We start from the raw sequence: 14582 nt of genomic DNA on the forward strand, positions 1-14582 counted from the left end.
GATACTTTAAACCAAGCTGTTCAGATGTGTCAAAGTAAAAATGAAATACATTTTTCATGTGTACTTTATTGTAGTATATATTTATTTCCATTTACGTCATCTATAAATATCTTTACTGTCTACTCCACTGCATTTTAACAATTTAACATTTTGTCATTGTTTTTGACACATTTTAAATCAATAAATATTTGTACTATTCATGTATTAAACAAAAGTAGACAGCAAATAATGTAGTAGACTATTAGAGAACAGGCAACACCCTCACTACTCATACACTCTCACACTACACTCTATAATACTTTTACTTTATTAATGTCAAACTTACTATAACTCGAGCAGAAAGCTAACGTGATACCTTTACTTTTACTTTACATGATTGCCCTTTTATCGGTTCTTTTCCTAAATAAAATGTTATAGTACTGCCTCCATCACTGTTTAGCCATTATTTAAATCAGTTCACATCATAATTTGTTAGCTGCAGGGTCAAAGTAATCTAAAGTAAGAAAAAGTGGCTCATCAAGTTACACAATATACTTAAGAACACAGCAGCCTTAGTCTGTTATTTGCACTTGGATGCTTCACACTTTCTAAACCAAGAATAAATACGACATTCATTTCTTTTGCAATCACTGTCTCACCCTCTTTATTGTCCTCACTCTTCAGTGTGCTGTTAATTCTCTTTATTACAGTATATGAGCTCTGAGCTGCTTCTTGTCTTGCAGCCCACAATGTTCAGTGCATCTCAACCTCACACGTCCTCAAGGCAGGAAGATGAGAGGACCAACGTTACTTCATAATGTCTGGATTTCTGTTTTTTGCTGGCAGGCAGGTGCAAAGCAAGGAAGATGGGTAATACAGCACCAACCAGTAGTTACCCAGCTCACAGCAGGCGGAGGCACAACTCTCTCACACACACACACGCGCACGCGCACGCACACACACACACACACACACACACACACACACACACACTCTACAAACAAAAAGCCTGAGCCATATAATTAGACTGAATCCTTTGTAATTCTGCGACAACATCACTCCATTACACGGCTCCATTTAAAGAGCTAGCAGCTGAATGGCATAAGTAGGCTAACCATGGGTATTACAATCCAAACACTTACTACAGTTTATCTAGTGACAAATAAAAACTGCCTGAGAGGAACCTTTCCCCCATCCCCACCTCACGCCTCCATTTGATGTGGAACAGCTGAATCCAGATGTGGTGTGGAGGAGGAGAAATGGGGTGAGGGGACAAAAGGAGGTGAAGATGAGTTAACAGTGGTAGAGAGACAAAGCAAGGGAGGGAGAGGTTATGAAAATGAGGAGGTGCCGAGAGAGGGACACCAGAAGGCTCAGAGATAAGACCTGCAGCTTTATCTGTCTCTACACACACACACACACACACACAGACACACACACACACCCAGCAGCACAGTGACACCAGATGAATCTGGGCGATAGACGGACTGATCTTGAGCAATTGAGAGGACACTGTGTTATCTGCTCCAGTTCGTTGCAACGCCCAGTGAAATCAGATTTTAAATAAAAAAAGACTGCAGATCCTCCAGGACTGTTTATCTAAATGGGTTGGACCATTAAAATCAATACATCCTTATCCACAGACTCGCTCAAAGCGGGTGTAATGAGGCGAGCTGGGATTTACTGTTTGTCGACAGTGTGTGTGAACCCGGCAGTTTTCCCGGTGCTCTCACCTTGGACCAGGTGGTTCCTGGCTAACCCCCTTCGTGTTGAAGAGGTAACACAGGGTGTGTTCAGCTCTGGGGAACCGGGCCGGTTTTAACAGAGAGGATTACACAGTTCAGACTAGAATAAAAAATAACATTCGTAAAGCAACTCCTGGGTTTTTCTTTTCTCTTACACCAGCAGGGTGAACTAAAAAACTCCAGGTGAGGACCAATTCACAGGATTCAAACTAGCAACCACCTTGCCACAGACTCAACTAAGCATCATAACACTTTATCTGTTTCAAAAATCATCTGAGCCGACCCATACACACATTTAGTTAGAACTGGTTCACTCCTTGCAGTGTACACACTCCAACCTACAAGAAAAACGCAACCACAAAAAGCTCTGCGATCATATTGTGAGACAATAAACGATAATATTAAATATCTACTCATCTGCACCTCAGGAACTTTAGCTGCTGTGCTGCACTCGGCTCCACAGCAGCTGAAGTTCATGCAAACAGTTTCCAGGCCTGAAGCAAAACACAACAAATCTGAGTTGAACAGGTCCCGACATCTTTTCCTAAGATGCTAAAGCAGAGAAATGGAAAAAATGTGCACTCTGACACCAGAGCTTATGTATAAAATCCTGCTGTAGGGCATAGGATAGGTTGCATTACATCTTTGGTATCTTTTATTTTGTTTTATCAAATAAAAATCTTTTCTCAAATATCTTGTTCTGGTCAGTTCATCCAACCAGCAGAGGGCGCAGTCAGGACCCTGTCAGTCACATGTGGTATCAGTCATATTCTCATTTGCTGAGTAAGAAGCCGCTCTGCATCAGCTTGGCTCCAAAATTACACGACGAACCAAGATGTGAAAATCGGTTTCATGGTTATGTCGTCAGTTAATGAACAGTTTGACATCACAGCCGAGAGCCAGATGAGCCAAAATAATAAACCAGCAGCACCTGGGACGACCCAGTGTCGTATGGCTGCAGAATAAATGATAACACTTGATTTCTATGTCACACATGAGCTTAAACCGTTTTTATTTTGCGGTGAACCAACTGTCGATAATGAAACCACATATTTCAAGACATCCAAATTGATCCAATATTAAAGCACTTAAAAAGCCAACTCTGGAGGTTAATGATCCGGCGAAATCAATAGCATAAATATCAGCACACTCTCTGCTAAATAATAAATACTAATCGGCTTTTATTAGCTAGTCACTGCCGCAGCTGTTTGCCTGTGCCCTCACACAGTCTATTGATGTAACGGCTCAAATATGCACGGACAGAGGAGACTAAAAATAACAGCGGATTTTTGTTTTTTTTCGTCAAGCGAGCAGAGAGAGCTGATGTCACCCGTCAGAACGGAGAGCGAGCAGGGACGGCTGCAGGGACGGTGACAAATACTGGGAGCAAACGGGAGGTTGTGTACGTGGGCAACGATCAGAGCTGAGCCCGGGCAAGTCACCTTCACACCACAGACACAGAGGAGAGGGTACAGACGAAGGCGATGCACAGACGAGGATGTAAAGAGTTGACACGTCGATGGGTTTAATATCAAAACATGATGTGAGGAAACAAAGGACAAAGAAGAGCTGCAAGATGGCTCCCTATTGGAGCCGACCTGTTTCTTTTCTCTTTTATCACATGATCTTCCAATAGAAGATCATGTGAACAAAGTCAACTTAGCATCAGTGTTACGGAAATATCTAAAGTCTCGAAACAGATTATAGCTATAAAAAAATAAAATACAAGGTTTGTAGTACTCTTCAGCTCAAGTCACTTTCATTTACGAGGCTAAAATCATAACTTTCTGTCCTCATACGCTTTTAATACAGATAATGAAAAACTCCAGAGCACCTAAAAGGGGGCTGCAGCACCCCTACTGGCAAGGGGTGTAACTACGAGGTAAAACAAGATTACTGTTGTAAGAAGTCACGGCGGCATTTAAAAAAAGAAACTGGATTTCACTTTTAAAAGCTTCAGTTTATTCTCTGTGTAGCTTCAAGTTTGCTTTCTGATGTCGTGTGAAATGTTTTTGGCCATTTATCTGACTAAATCCTAAATAAGGAAACAAAGGACAAAGAAGAGCTGCAAGATGGCTGCTGTGATATCAAATACCAGAGCTTTAAATTCATCATCTGCAGCTCATGAAACAAAAGGTCTAACTGTGAAAATATTTGTTTTTGAAGTTCAGCCGCTGCTGCCCAGTCTCCTGTGGAGCCGAAGAGAAACAGGTCCGTCAGAGCAGCTGGGCTCCAATCGGGTGGAAGCAGGAAGTGAGCGTGGTTGGCTCTCACTGCTGCTGCTATGGAAACACCATGACAGAGCAGACTGAGCCAAATGAGTTCGACATGAAAGAAGCTCAAATGAGAGTGGTGAGAAAATGCTGCAAGAGTTACTACTTTAACACACACACACACACACACACAACCAGATACACACGCTGACACACACTGAGCCGCCCACGTCCATATGCACAAGTAACAGTAATTGTTGTGTTAATTGGTCCTTGTAGTGACACATACCAAAGGATAATTGCAACTGAAGCGTTTATGTGTGAACACATCTACACATAGGTTGAGTTTTTTGATAGTATTATGTTTAATAGAAGTTAATCTGATATAAGTAGCCTGATGTAAGACCTTAGTTTGTAGTGGAACTAGAATATTTCTGTGTTTTTCATATATCAGGTTCATTTGTTGATCTGTGAAAATCAGTACATGTTAATTTCCAATTTGTAACATTTCGCAGATATTTTACACTTTGTACGAGATCAAATAATATTGAAGCCTCTTTTTATTGGATAATGAATTTGTTTTTAGTCCAGTATAAAGAATAAGCTGCACATGATTTATAACTATAGAGGAGCGAAAAGTTTAGTGTTTCTCTCAAATGCAGATTAAGTATCATCAAATCGACCGAGGCTCCTTAAACCTGTAGTTGTACAGTGCAGTAAATTACCAGAGGTGGAAGAAGTACTCAGATATTTTACTCAAATAAAAGTAATACCACAGTGTAACCACAGATTGTGTGACTAATCCCAATAGCAAGCGTTCAGGTACGCTGCTGTCATATCAGAGTTTATAGGAGCGAACAACCCATGTGGTCGTGTGAGTTGTGCGACTTGTTGCTTGTTGTATTTTCTCCTTATTTGAGTTTGTGTTCTTGTATTACTGGTGATGAGGAGACATGAAGTAAATCTGTTTCCTCAAAGTGTCAATCGTTTGAATCGTGGGCGATCGCTCCACATTCGACGGGTTATAGAAATGATCATGTTAAGAGTGAATCTCAGGGAAATTGTGTAATGTCCTGTGTGTGTGTCTGTGTGTGTGTGTGTGTGTGTGTGTGTGTGTGTGCAGCTCCAGAGGGCGAATTCCCCCGAGGTCCCATCACTTCATGTGTAGCCTTGCCGTCGCCATAGTAACCGCTGCCATAGAGACCGTCTCCCAGGAGCCGGGTGTATTTTTACTCAGTCTCTCTCTCTCTCTCTCTCTCTCTCTCTCTCTCTCTCTCTCTCTCTCTCTCTCTCTCTCGCTGCACTCGTGGGCGATCGCTCTACATTTGGCGACGCTCTACATAGACTCTCTAACACATCAGGCTCCTCTCTCCTGCAGCTGAACAGGAGCTGAAGAGCAACTTCTCCACGTCTCTGCTTGTGTCTCCGTCTCTTCACGGGGCTGTGGACGCTTGCAGAGCTGCACCCCCGACCTTCTGCACTCGTTCTAATTCAAACAGACGCACACTGACACGCACAAGCTCATGTGAGAACAGACACACACATGCTGAGTGGCCCTGCACACAGTAATACCAATAAGAGAGGGATTCGTTTAGTTTACGGTTACTTGGGGAAGTGAGGGTGTGTGTGTTTGTGTCTGTTTGTGTGTGTGTCTGTGTGTGTGTGTGTATGTGTGTGTGTGTGTGTGTGTGTGTGTGTGTGTAGTTGGAGGCGGTTATCCAACCATCAGTGTGGAACAGCTTGTTCTCTCTTTTGTTCCATTCATTAAAGAACCACTCACAGCAGTTACCTGCACCAGCACATGCATGAAGACACACAATTAGATTTGTACGTCTTTCCTTCCGAGCCGGGAACAAACATCCTTTCAAAATGAATCCAGGCTCCTACCAAACAGCTAGTTTCCAGATATAAAGTGATGGCGTCCTGAAGTGACACTCCCCAGCGTCTCTCTGTCATTTGCTTTGGTGGCCGGCCCCAGTGTGTGTTCTGTGTGCATTTCAGTGCACGTGAAGCTTGGCCCTTGGTGCATTTATGGAACCAGATGGTTTCAGGTCAGATTTGCAGCTTTGTGTCACACACCGGTCACCTGCCCACCACGGTGCAGTTTAAACCAGGAACACTGCGACTACACAGATTTCTGCACCCCTGACAATCTGCTGCACCCTGACACAAGGTTTACAAATTTACTGAGCAAAGTGTCACACACAGGGTCACTTCAAATTGTTTGTTTTGTAACTGTAAACTAAATGATAAGTCTGTTCTTTGATGAAATATATGAATCACGTTTATTACCAAAATCTAGACCATTTTCTGGGTTGGACGCCGCCCACTGCCTCAAACTGCCGTGGATCTTTTCGGGTCACTGCTTCTGTAGAGTCAGTTATTCAGGTTGTCTCTACATCCTGATATTTAATATGCACAAGAGAGTTAACAGCCTCTACTCAAAGGTGGGTGCCCCGGCCTCCTGTTCTTACAGTTCAAAAGTATTAGAACCTGAAACTTTGTTAAGCTCTTTTTCCATCACTAAAGGAAGTGCGCTGTTACTTGGAAGTTACTCAAAGTAGGTGTGGCTGATAAAGCTTGTTCTGGTCTCAGAAACTAGAGCTAGAGCGACATGTAGAGGTGATGAAAACCTGATATATATATATATATATAAAAAAAATGTTGATGTGTTGTCAGGAGTGATTCCGCATCCAGCAGATTAATCGGAGAAAAATGGTTGTAAGTACAAGTGTCTTCGGGGGAATAATTGAATTGGATAACGGATGTTCAGTTTGACATTCAGGGTGTTTTGCAGCCTCACAGCCAAAAGCATTCTGGGATGCCCTCCAGCCACACGTCTCATTAACAAGGAATAAGGACGTGACAGTTTACCTCACCCGCATGTCTTTGGACTGCTGCAACAATTAGTTAATTAAACAGAAAATAAATTAACGTCCATTTCCTAAAAACGTTTTTAGCTGTCCTGGGAAAACTTCAGGTTCTCAATCATTCAACCTCCTGACGTGAGGCAACAGGATTCCTGTGATGTGTTGGTTAGAGGAGAAGATCCTCTGAAGTGAACTTATTCCCTGTTATCTCCTGTAAGTGAATCATCTCTGTGTCAAAGCAAATCAGTGAAGTGAAAGAGGGAAGGGGGTGAAGAATTGAAATTTGCCTGGAGGCTCATAACAAAAAAATTTGTTAGTTAATTTATTAGTCGTTGGAAGAAGACATGAGTAATTCAGGGGAATACTATTTTTTTTGTACTTTTGTAGTAAGGTAGTAAGGAAGAGAGACGGCATGTTATTTAACTAAATCAGCTTTAGGGGGCGATGTCAAAATGGTTTCTCTAGAAGATCATGTGAACAAAGTCAACTTAGCATCAGTGTCACGGAAATATCTAGTACTCTTCAGTTCAAGACACTTTTATTTGCTAAAATCACAACCTTCTGTCCTTATACGATTTTAGATAGTGAAAAACTCCACAGCATTTAAAAGGCGGCTGCAGCACCCCTACTGGCAAGGGGTGTAACTACGAGGGAAAACAAGTTTATTGTTGTAAGAAAGCATGGCGGCATTTAAAAAAAACAAACTCTCTGTGTAGGAAGTTTGCTTCCTGTTGTCATGTGAAATGTTGTTGGCCATTTATCAGACTACATCCTAAAAGTTGCTGCTCTGCATGTTAAGGCAGGGGGGGGGTAACATTCTCTCTTTTTTGTTTAATGAATTCCTCTTGACGTCTCGATAACCATCAATAATCAGACTTGTCCGAGGACCTCGCAGGAATCTAATTAATACGACCGATCATTTCAATTAGAGCAAATTAAATGACCTGTCTCTCACTAACCGACCCGCCTGCCCGTGCTCACACTATGCACGTGAGTAACGGACAAGTCGGCTTGTCGCAGTTGTCAGTCTGTGCACGTCCGTGTGGCTGCAGCTTTGATGAGGGGGGGAGTTGATGTATTGGTAGAATGCACACGCAAGCTTTTCTAGGATTACCAACCCCAGCTTTAATATGACGCCGTTATAAGAAGTTTCTCTCAGAAGCTTGACAGACTTCCAGGGTCCCTGAGGGAGAGGAGCAGCAGAGGAAGGGTCTCTCTTTCCAGGAAGGGTAGAGCAACATGGTGTCAATTTACATAATGAACAATCAGCAAGACACGGTGACACGATGCATGAGCATCTTCTCATCCGTCATGAAGAGACTCTTGGTGTCACAGACTTTGTATTCCCGACTTGTCCCCCATTCAACATCTACTCTAAAAGGTTTCACAGCTGTATAATAATGGCACGCTCCCTTCCACCTTTTGTTACGGAGGACATTACTCACACAATTCAGAGATATCACTGTCAGTAAAAACACAACCAAGGTCATTGTACCAACAGGGCCACTGACCAACAAATCGACCGATCGAACAACAAACACACTGAATCATGATCTGGGCGGTTTCACACTCAGGCCAATCTGCTGCCACGAGGCTCCAGGTGGCCCGTCTGTAAAACTCAACAACCCGTGCATCACTGACACTAAAAATAAAGCAAAACAACCACAGCAGCCGACAATTCACCTGCACCCCAAAATTGCGACAATCAATTACGCTCGTGAACGAACAAACACACAAATGCAGCAAACGGGTCAAACTGTAGTGAAACCAAACAGAGACGGCAGCTGGTGTAAGAAAAGACCGGAGAATAATGACATCCTGCACGGGGAAAAGTTTGAGACCGAGCCGCATTCAGTGACACCAACAAATAAGGGAGTGAGAAAGTGCGACAGACTAATGATGTGTTTTATAAATAGTGACAGAGAAACCAGCCGCCCGACAGAGACAGAGGCTGTGAGACAGAAACAGCAGCGAGGCATCAGGCTGTCAGACAGGAGCAGGGATTTCACTGTGTTTACGCATGTCAATAAAAAAAAAGGTAAATTTAAAAATCCCTAATCACACAAACAAATGTATTTTCAGCACTAAGCTAATCAGAGTGTTTTCAGTCACTCATATTTCAGTATTTCCTGCTTTTACTGATAAATCAAATCCCTGTAGATGAAATGCCTTTGAGTTTAGATTGAGTGTGAGGTCAGATTTCTTAGTTTGGTTGTGGTGACAAACTTAATCACTGGGCTGCATGATTTTCTCTAATGTTGCCACACAAGTGGATATTATACTGCAAGAATTTTGCAACTTGCCCAATCCAAAAATAATCAATGTGTCCATCCTCTATCGACTGGTCCATTGAGGGTCACAGGGGTCTCATTCACACCTATGGATTTATGTGAGTCTCCAAGTAACCAAACCCCAGTCTGCATGCCTTATCCATGGGAGGGAGGTGGAGTAACCGTAGAAAACTCTGACATGGGGAAAACATCTCTCCACACAGAGAGACCCCGACCCAACAGGGATTCAGACGTATGTAAGTTACAATACACTGACACGACCCTTTAGAGATGAGAGGTCAGATTGTATATCATCATGTTTCAGAGAAGCGGTGTCATTCGACTGTTTCTACAAACTTCCCCAGATCATCAGACCGACTTATTTGGTTTCTCGTCTGAAGGCGTAGCTCGTCCAACTGTTCCTCAGAATCCGTGAAGCTCACAGAGATATGATTGTATTTGAGCCTCTCTCCTCTCCTTCTGTCATCTCTCTCTCTCTCTCTCCCTCTCTCTCTCTCTCTCTCTCTCTCCCTATATCTATCTCTCTCCTCTGTTTCCAGGTCAGGCTTCTTTCTTTTCATTTCTCCTCTCGGTTCGTCCAGGGTTGTGCTCATTGGCCCAATTATGCATCTCCCTTTTCTGTCTTCTCCCTTTCTCTCTCTCTCTCTCTCTCTCTATCTCTCGTTCTCTCTCTCGTTCTCTACGCTCTTCTCTCCGTCTGTGTCTGTGTTTAACTTTTTCTCTTCTTCCACTTCCATGCCAACCCCTACCAAGAGACAGAGAGGGAAGCCATCTTAAATCGACAGGGGGTTGATTCAGTGAAAGATAAACTTGTGTCTGAGAACGACAGACTCTTTCCTCTGGTGTGATTATGAAAGGAGACAAAGTGATATATCGTACTGTCTTTTCATAGAGGCCGGACGTCTTAAAAACACACAGCAGACACAGCAGGTCTTCTTCCAGGTCCTCATGTTAGGGCTGTGCAGGACCCTGAAGTGCTACTTGTTTGCATGGTCATCTGGTGTCTGTGTGGGTTATTTTCTCTTGGGCTTCCTCCCACAGTCCGAAGACATGCAGATGGGGTTAGGTAAATTGGAGGCTAGATGTTCGTTAGTCTCTATTTGTCGACTGTAACCCCAAACTGGAGGAGAGACTCCAGCAGATCAGCAGGATTGAACAACATCTGAGATCTCTCTGCCCAACCATCAGGCTCCCTGGGCGTAGACTTAAGTTTAGGTTAGGGTTAGGCCTTTAGTTGTGATGGTCAGGTTTAGGGGCTAGGGAATGCATTATGTCAATGAGTGTCCTCACAACTATAGAGAGACCTGTATGTGTGTGTGTGTTTGTGTGTGTGTGTGTGTGTCTGGTTTCCTCTCCTTCTGGCTCTGTACGAGCTGCTGGGATACCAGCATGTCAAGGTGACCTTAAATAAATAGCTAAATAACACAAAAATAGACACACAAGCAAACACACAGGCATACACACACCAACACACACACACACACACCTACTAACACAGCGTCATGAGTTTCAGCTTCCCACCGTTGACCTAGAAGCGTAGAACTATTCATAGATCAAACCAAGAACAGGTCAACACATGTTATTAAAAGTTTTGGGTTAATTTGATTCAACACTTTGGCTGAATGTGAACTCTCTGTCCTGAAGCTGCAACCCAGAATGCACCAGTTCATGCTCAGCAGCGCAGTGGGATCCTGTGGCCTTTGTCTTTTAAAATGTAAAGGAACCATCAAGAGGATAAAGGGAACATCCCTCTTCGGTAAAAACGACTCAGAACTCACATGTGCAACTTGTGGTTACAGCTGAAGAGAAGTGGAATAACCTGTATCGTGTTATCAGACACATCCAACAGATGAAGCATCATCCCCTCAGCTGGTCTTGCATATGTCCGATTGTTGGTTGGTTTGTTTCCAGCAGGATTGCACAAAACCTACTGAACGGATTTCCATGACAATTTGAGGAAGGATGGGATATAGCTATGAGAAGGAATCCACTCAATTTTCAAAAAAAAAATTGACGGATGTATGAGCTTCACTGAGTGATATTCAAGAGTAAATGCATATTTCTGGCCACCTGATGGTCCCCTTCCTTTTTAGTGGCAGAGCCGTAACTGGACAGTTGCTGCGATGTTATCAAAGTGTATTTTGCTTTTTTTGTTTTGCTCTTGGTCTCTGATGTTGATAAATCAAGTGAGAGAGAATCAGAACAGAGGAGTAAAGCTGAGACCTGGGGGGGGGGGGGGGGGGTGGGGACGGCCCTCATGAATTCAACTCCTGCTACTATACACATCTGATCGCTGGTGACAATATTACGACGTGAAATTTTTGTTTTCCATATTAATTTGTTCGTATGTCTTATTCTTATCATATTTATTTATCATTGTGTATTCTATATTGTATACACACACTTTATGATATATAAATATTATATTTCTGAATGCATGATTTGTCATGGCGATGCATTCGGTCTTTCCCCTGAAATACAACCGTAATTTAAAAACTTGTACATCTTCTTACACTGTATATTTTTTCGCAGTATTCATATTCTTATTATGTCCTAAAGTTTTTCATTAACTTTTGCTATGATCGGTGCAACAAGCATCAGGGGTCAAAATTGAGGATATGTAAATGAGACAACATGGGTATGATAAATAATTTCTTATATTCAATACCTGGATGCTCACTCTAAGCTTAACAACAACTGCTGAGCCTTTTACCAACCTAGTCAAGATTTAATCTAATACAAGTGTTCCCCTCGCCTTGAAAGAAAGGGTTAACTTGGGAGTTATTTCCTGAGATGTGTTATTTCCCCCCCATATGGGACAAACCATCCAGTTCTCCCACATCCTGACGTGATGAATACAGATCACACCGAGCCCGGAATGTGAGAGAACGTTTCACCTTCACCTGGAAATCTGTGTGTGAGTGCACACTGCGAGACCTGCTGCTATCTGGAACAACCTCTCTACCTCTCTGTCATCCCCTTCTCTCCTTCTCTTTCACTCTGGCCGGGAGTCAATCTCTCTTTTTTACCGCCAGCTGATAGCTGAGCATGACTGTCTGGATCTCTATTCATGCGTTCGCTCCATCCATCACCTGCTGCTGCTTCTGTCGCTGCTCCAGCCTCACGTCCGTTCTCCTTCCTCCTCGCTCGGAAGGGAAAATAGATAAAATGCTGTGGCTTTGCATCTGTGCAGTGAAAAATGTCAGCTTTCAGCCAATTCCCTTATTCTGAGAGCGATCACCACGGGGTGACTGTTTTGCATGATGTCATTACAACACAAATGCACCATGTTTGTTGCAGGAATCAAACCTGTGTCTTCCACCTCTACGTTTGCAGACTTGCACAATGTTTTCCTCACCCTGCACGACAGCCCCCCCATTTGCATAAACACCCTTTAGTAAGTTTTATCCCCGAAGCTTTTTCCTTAACAGTCCATGAAATTTGCTCTGTGAGCAGTTGCCATGGTAACTGGAGATACTCAATTGCTCAAAATTACCATAAAACACTAATTAAAAAAAGCCCCGGCTAAGAGCAGCATTTTGACAAGCTTCACACAACACGGAGGAACCAGTCCCCCAGGTGAGGAGAAGGGACTGGGAATGGGACTCATTCCAACACCCACTTTGTTGTGTTACTACTCCACGGACTGAGAAACCATAACATGTAGCATCTGTTTAATTGTATTTCTAAGACTCACACTGCTCGGTTCTTTAAGGTCAAGCATCTACATGATGTCATAATTACAGGTCAAAGGTTATCACTTGCCTGTGTGCTGAGAAATGCATTGTTGTGAGATTAATACTTTTTAAGGTGAAGTTTGAATTTGTGACAGTTCCTTGTTCACCTTGATTTGAGGACAATAGAAGCAACACAAAAAAAAATAAAATGCCTTTTCACGAAACTTTGAAAAAATTCCAAACACAACGAATCCTTTCTACGGTTTCTCTTCGTGCATCAAACAGAAACATACAGGAGCAGGTAACATTCGATCTACAGCCTCTGTGTATATCTAATATATAATATTTGTATATTTCCTTATGGTTACATCTCCCCTATTTTGTTTTTATTGCATGTTTAATTATTTAGTCATATCTTTAATCATGCTTCTAATTTGCTCTTCACTTTGTTGCTGTAACACCACAGTTTCCCCTTAGTGGGACAAACGTAGGAATACAATATGTTTTCAACAAATACAAGTTTCCACAACTTCAGCTGTTTATGATGCAAACCTACTTGCCATGTATTTCCGAAACTTAAAGGCAAAACACAATGAGCCTACACAAGGGAAATAACGGTTCAGGGAGGACCTGTAATGTCTCACCTCTCAGTTGTGTCCACCCCACTGATATGTGTGCTGGATTCACCTGACGGTACAGTTGAGCTCAAATTAATCAACAGTCGAATCCAGTAAGTATAATCATGTGGGTCACACTTCTGCACTGGAGGTACAAGTACATGCAACCTCACATCCCGTGCATCTAAATCCTATTAATTCACCTCAGAGTGAAACCCCACGGCACAAAAGACTTTAAGAGATGAGGCATCTTGTGGCTGATCATCCTCATCATCATCGTTTCACCCTGTGATCTTCACACCACCACATGAGCACCATCAGTTTCTCTCAGCACCAGCAGACACCTTCCCTGTCTGGACTCGGAGAGACAGGGGGCGATCAGTCAGAGCGAGGAGGCAGCGCGGTGACAAACGCCCGACGGGGAGGCCCGCTAGTCACGACACAAAGCCGCTCTGCAGAAAGCTTCCCCACACGATGCCACCGCCGCAGCGACGTGGGCATCACAAGGCATAATCAGGGCCGGTCGGTCAGGGGTGAGACGCCTCACTCCCACACACCTGGGCACCATCGAAACTTCACCGTCATGAATCACAGCTCCGCAGGTCACTCATTGTTAGAGAAGAGCACTCTTTCATACTTTCACTAATGAGGTGCTATTGTTGTTGCAGCAGGAACATTAAACTTTAACTCTGAGGCTTCAAACTTTGCAAACATTCTTGTATACAAAGATAAAAAATACATAATTGCCACCGTGGGGCTGCACAAAGTCTGTACTTACTATTGTCACTCATCCAACACCATAACTCTCTAAAACCAGATTCCTTCTCTGAGGGTTGGACTTTTAAACAATGTGCAATTAATATAAGATTCTAGTTTGGTCCTGAGAGGTTAGGATGAGTGTCACAGGGATGTAAAGGGACATATTTAATTGATCAAATAACTGAGGACAATAAACTTCAGCTCCTTAATCCAAAGTATGAATAGTGTAGAGGTGAAGAGTTTGTCATTGTTCAAACTTCAAACTGCTCGTTCTAAACATCTCTGTTTGGATTGGTCCTTTTCCTCGGCCTGTGGCTATGCTCTGCTTTATGAACCTGTGACCTGCAGCAAGTAGAACTGCTTCTGTACAAAGAGCTGTTCTGCTGCTTATTCAAAGTTCGGTGAAGCTCGAGAACCTGAACTGGAGAAGC

At 43.0% G+C, this 14582-nt stretch overlaps 1 protein-coding gene across 2 annotated transcripts in view; it reads right to left on the minus strand.

Moving 5' to 3' along the window:
- The window catches only part of lrrc7 (leucine rich repeat containing 7), an 89465-nt gene that overhangs the window by 35164 nt on the left and 39719 nt on the right, over window positions 1-14582 (minus strand). The window lies entirely within an intron of this gene.

This window comes from Platichthys flesus, chromosome 9, assembly GCF_949316205.1.
Source record: "Platichthys flesus chromosome 9, fPlaFle2.1, whole genome shotgun sequence".
Lineage (NCBI taxonomy): Eukaryota > Metazoa > Chordata > Actinopteri > Pleuronectiformes > Pleuronectidae > Platichthys > Platichthys flesus.